Source organism: Panicum virgatum, chromosome 2N, assembly GCF_016808335.1.
Source record: "Panicum virgatum strain AP13 chromosome 2N, P.virgatum_v5, whole genome shotgun sequence".
Lineage (NCBI taxonomy): Eukaryota > Viridiplantae > Streptophyta > Magnoliopsida > Poales > Poaceae > Panicum > Panicum virgatum.
This window is the reverse complement of record NC_053146.1, coordinates 61477314-61483585: the sequence shown is the minus strand read 5'-3', so window position 1 is coordinate 61483585 and position 6272 is coordinate 61477314.

Genomic DNA, 6272 nt, shown 5'->3' with positions numbered 1-6272 from the left:
AAGATCCCCGTTGACGTCTTTTGTGAACAAAGTGTTGTCCACCCTCCCGATCTTGAAGCCTTGCATGATTAGGAAGTCATGCAGCCTCTCATACCAAGCCCTTGGAGCTTGTTTGAGCCCATAGAGTGCCTTGTGCAACCTATAAACATGGTTAGGATTTCTCGGATCTTCAAACCCGGGAGGTTGCTCAACATAAATAAGTTCGTTAATTACGCCATTTAAGAATGCACTTTTCACATCTATTTGATATAACTTGATATTGTGATGTGAAGAGTAAGCAAGAAGGATACGAATAGCTTCAAGTCTTGCGACCGGAATAAAAGTTTCACCAAAATCCAAACCTTCGACTTGAGAAAACCCTTTTGCCACAAGTCTTGCTTTGTTGCGCATCACCACCCCTTGTTCATCTTGCTTGTTTCGAAAGACCCACTTAGTGCCGATGATGTTCTTGTCTTTCGGAGGAGATTCGAGGACCCAAATTTCATTGCGGGTGAAGTTGTTCAATTCTTCTTGCATGGCCATCACCCAATCCGAGTCCTCAAGCGCTTCCTCTATGCTAGTGGGTTCAATACAAGAAACAAACGAGTAATATTCGCAAAATGAAGCATGCTTAGAGCGATTTCTTACTCCCTTGGAAGGACTACCAATGATTTGACCAATTTGATGATCCTTGGAGATGCGACCATGCTTCACTAGCGGTACATGTGTGGATGCTTGTTGGGGTGGATCATGGGTGACTTGTGCTTGTGGTGGAATATTTTGCTCTTCTTGTTCTTGGACTTGGGGTGTTGGCGTTGACACATTTTCTTGAGGTAGTGGATCATCTTTTTCTTGATCTTCATCCACTTGGGGTGCCGTGGAGGTGCTTGGTGTAGATGAGGAAGGTCCTCCCCCTTGATCATTGCCTTCATGCACCTCTTCCAGTTTGATATCCCCAATGGATATTTTCTTCAAAGATTCTTCAATCTCCTCATCACCTACATTGTCATAGCCAACAACATCCTCTTGGGAGCCATTAGATTCATCAAACTCCACATCACATGTTTCTTCAACTAACCCGGAGGTTTGATTGAATACTCTATATGCTTTGGAGTTTGATGCATAACCAAGAAAGAAACCTTCATCACATCTACTCTCAAACTTAACGAGCATTTTCTTCTTATAGATGAAGCATTTGCAACTAAAGACTCGAAAGTAGGATATATTTGGTTTCTTCCCGGTGATGAGCTCATATGGAGTTTTCTTGAGGAGTCGGTGTGGATACACTCGGTTGGATGCATGGCAAGCCGTGTTGATTGATTCCGCCCAAAACTTCTCAGACGTGCCATAATCATCCAACATTGCTCTTGCTAGAGTGATGAGTGTCTTGTTCTTTATTTCCACCACTCTATTTTGTTGAGGCGTGTAGGTGGCGGAAAACTCATGCTTGCTGCCCTCTTCATCGCACCATTCTTCAATCTTTATATTCTTGAACTCGGTGCCGTTGTCACTCCGGATCTTCACAATTGGGGAGTTGTACTCCCTTTGAGCTCTTCTTGCAAATGTCTTGAAGATTTCCGGAGTTTCACCCTTATCGCCTAGAAACATGACCCAAGTATAACGTGAAAAATCATCAACGATTACTAGGTAATAGAGATTACCACCAATGCTCTTGTATGTAATTGGACCAAAAAGATCCATGTGTAGTAGTTCGAGCGGCTTGGAGGTAGACAACATCGTCTTGATGGGATGATGTGTTGCAACCTGCTTTCCGGCTTGACATGCCTTACATAGCTTGTTCTTGTCAAATGTGACGTCCTTCAAGCCGGTGATCATCCCTCTCTTGTGGGCTTTCTTGAGGTTGCTCATTCCAATATGAGCAATTCTTCTATGCCAAAGCCACCCAAGAGACGACTTGGAGAAGAGGCATGTCATGTTGCTTGTTTGCTTTGAAGAGAAATCCACCAAGTAAATGTTGTCATGCCTAAACCCTGTGAACACCAATGACTTGTCTTCTTCAAGAGTTACTACAACACCATTCTTGTCAAAGGTACACGTTAGTCCAAGATAACATAATTGAGCAATAGAAATAAGATTAAAACTAAGTGCTTCTACAAACAAGACATTAGAAATAGATAAATATTTAGATATAGCTATTCTACCCAAACCTAAGACTTTCCCCCTTGAGTTATCACCATAGGTGACATGTTCATGATTGCCGGGGTCTTCAAGAGAGGTGAACATGCTATCATTGCCGGTCATGTGTTGAGAGCAACCGCTATCAAGTACCTAATGTTTCCCACCGGCTTTGTAGTTCACATACATATATGAGAATTCACTTTTGAGTTTTAGGAACCCAAACAAACTTTGGGTCTTGCACATGTGTGACAAGAACTTTTGGGACCCAAAATTGCTTGGGGAGCTTCTTCTTTGACTCCTTAGCAATTTTGCCAATGAATTTGGCCTTCACCTTGCCCTTCACTTTACTCAAAAGAAAATGGTTATTTTGAAACATTGAAGAGTAATTCTTTGGTAAAGTGGGAAGAGGGCATGATGGTAAGGTGCACTCCCTAGTGTGGTGCCCGGTGACTTGGCAATGTTGGCAATACGAACCAACTTCCTTGATAAAGCTAGTCTTAATCTCCGGAGATGGAGTAGTGCCTTGATTTGGCTCCGGAAATGAACCAAGACCTCTCTTACCATAGTCACGTGTATTGTTGAAGAGAATTTCCTTGTGGATGTATTCTCTTCTTGAGAGCTTCTCCACACTACTCTTGAGGCTTGCTACTTGATTCATCAATTCCTTTTCCCTAGAAGGAGCAAGCTCGGGCACAATATTAGTAGCATTTGCATTAATGAGTAGGTCATCACATGAAGTAGAAGCATTGACCTTTTCAATGGTTTCATTGACAAAGTTCTCAAGACTTGGGTCAATTGCTTCATAGGCAAATTCAAGGTCTTGATACTTGTGAGCCAACTCCCTATGCTCTTGTTTAAGCTTTTTGTGGATCTCTTCAACTTGCTTAGCAAGTACAAGTTACTCATTGTGTTTTTTGAGCAAGTCATTGTACTTGCCAAGCAAGTCGGAGTGGGCAAGCTCTAACTTGGCATGAGTGCTCTCAAGAAACTTGACTTTGCCCTTTTCCCTCTTGATGACGGATGTATACTCATTAATGAGGTTAGTAAACTCATAAGGGTCAAGCTCCTCATCACTATCATCTTCACTATCCACTTCACATACCTTTGTGTTACCTTTTGCCATGAGGCACATGGGAGACGGAGCTAGTGGTGGTTCTTCATTGGTGAGGGCGATGGTGACGATGTCCTCTTCATCACTTGAATCTTCACTTGATGAGACATCGGTCACTCATTCTTGTTTTTCCACCAAGAAGCTTCTCTTGGTGTGCCCTTTCTTCTTTGGGAAGAGTTTGGTCTTCTTGTCATGGCTCTTCTTCTTCCCAAGCTTCTTGTTCTTGTTCTTCTTTTCATCCTCTTCATCATCGCTTGAATCATGGCGATGTTTGTTTTTATTGTCCTTCTTTCTCTTGTCCGGCTTGGGGCAATCGGGAGAGATGTGGCCTTTTTCTCCACAATTGTAGCAAGTTTTGTACTTGACATCTTCCCTTTGCCAGAACATCCTTCTTTTAGGGTCAAAGTTGTAACCCTTCTAGTTTATCTTGTCACTCAAGCATGTGAACTTTCTCATCATGAGAGCAAGTTCTCCATCTTCTTCATCATCAGATGAGCTTTCATGATGATCTTCTTTTTCATTGCTTGAGCTTGATTCTTACTTGATCATCTTGAGCTTGCGGGATTTATTGGCCTTGGTTTTGAGAGCAATTGACTTGCTTGTTGTTAGCTCTTCGGACATACCAAGGATACCCATTTCATGAGCGCGAATTTCGCCCACAAGCTCTCCTACTTCCATCGTATCAAGATTCTCCTTTTGAAGTATAGCATTGATAATGTTGTATTTGGGCTTTGGAAGGAGCATGAGAATCTTGCGGTTGATGGAGCCACTGTCAATTTGAGAAACTTCAAGAGCATTAATGTCCTTGACAATGACATTCAGGCGAGAATATATATCATTGCAATTTTCATGAGCAAGCATCTTAAACTCTAAACAAGTGATATTTTTGTTCACGGACTTTTGTGGAGCCTTCATGAATTTCAATTAGCTCTTTTCATATATCACTTGCTAAGTCCATGCCATTAACTCTAGCAAAGACTTCCTCACTAATGGCTTCGAAAATTGTATTTCTAGCCTTAGCATTTCATTTTAGTTGCTCCGAGGTGGGAGTTCCGGTGAACCCGATCTTTGTTTCCAACCACACTTCGGGGGCAATCGCATCAAGGTATGCGGCCATATGAACTTTCCAATAGGCAAAATTCTTACCCTCGAAGTGAGGCGGCGAATCTCCCATCTTGGTCATAACTCTAGGCGGTGAAGCCTAATGATGTAAAAGAGCAACGAGGCTCTGATACCAATTGTAAGGATCGATGGACCAAGAGGGGGGGTGAATTGGGCCTTTTTCAAATTTCTAAGACAAATAAAACAACCTTAACCTATGCAAAGCTAGTAAGGCTCAATTCACCAACCGGCTAACAAAGCAAACTACACAAGCTAACAAAGATATGAAACTAAGCAAGATAGAGCTAAGTTATGATCTCTAAGGTCGAACATATGAATAATTGCATGAAAATAAGTGCTTGAAAAGAAAGAGCGGGCAAGAGACAACCGGATTTTTTTTCCGTGGTGTCGATGTGTTGGCACACACCCCTAATCCACGTTGTGACACTCACTAAGAGTCTTGTCACCTCCCATGTCACCGAGACTTGGGCGCTCACTAAGATTCTCCGTTCACCATCCCGGCGTGGTGGAGCTGAAGCCACGTACAACCTTCTTCGGGCTCCCACAATCCTTGGCAAGCTCCGAAAGAAACACCTTCAATCACCAAGATTGCCTAGGTGCTGCCAATCACCAAGAGTAACAAGCTAGGACCTTCACTTGAGTAAGAACCGATCACCAAGAACAGATGCACATAAGCTTCTCTCTACTCAAATCCTTAGTCTTGCTTCTTGAATGATTGAATGAACAAGTGTGTGAAAGATGAAGCTCAAGGTGACTCTCAACAATGTATAAGTGTATGAATATAGCCTGGTGTCAAGAGAGTGCAAAATGACCCATTGGAGGGGTATATATAGGCAGCTCACACGAATAGAGCCGTTGGAGAAAAGCTGCCAGAAAACTGCGTAGCGCCGGTTAATCCGACGTACCTCCAATAGCCAGTGTCGGTTTAACCGATGAATGTAAACTGCCATTCTGAAAACTAGCCGTTACAACTTGGGCAGATTAACCGACGTATCATCGGTTTAACCGGTGAGTGTAGTTGTCGACTGATCAACTGAAAAACCATCCTGGACAACTGCACCGACGCTAACTCAAAACCATCGTCGGTTTAACCGGTGAGTACATCTTCTGAAATCCCTGGAAAAACTATCTCACTGGTCAATTGCACCGACGTCTCATTTCAAACAGCGTCGGTTTAACCGGTGTATTGAACTTGAAATGCCATGGAAAAACCAACTCTGGACTAATGCACCAACGTTAATTCAAACAACATCAGTTTAACCGGTGTATAGAACCTGTCCAGACTCTGCTGACTGCGTTTAACCGACGTATAGAAAAGTGGAAGCATCGGTTAAACCGGTGTATAGACTTTTTTTGATTTTGCCTTTTCTGATTTGAGTCTTGAGTGAAATCCAAATATTCTTGATATATAAGTTGAAAACCACTTATTTGAACTTCTAGGAACCTGAATGACCATAGTGTGCATCCATTTTCAAATGACCATGTCCATGCTCAAGTTACTTGACCTTAACCCCTCTTAATAGTGCGATCACTACAAAACTATAAAACCTATACTAACCTAAGTGTCCTTCTCAGCCTTATGACACTTAGGACTAGAAAGATCCTTAGTCTTGACATATATTTGAGTTGAATACCGAGATCGCCTTTTTGGATAACGAAATTGAGGGGCCTCTTTTGACATATGACCAAATGAGCGATAATGATCTATTAAGCTGCACAAACTCATTAGTCACAATAATAGTTGTCATTAATCACCGAAACATACCTTGAGGGCCTAGATGCTTACAACCTTCTTATTCACTATTGCTCTGAAATCAGAGCATTCAACTTTGAATAACTATATTCAGATGCCAGAGTACCCAATACACTCTGATTGCTGGTGCAGCTAAGATTTCAAATAATAGTCCTGCTGCTGTGATCA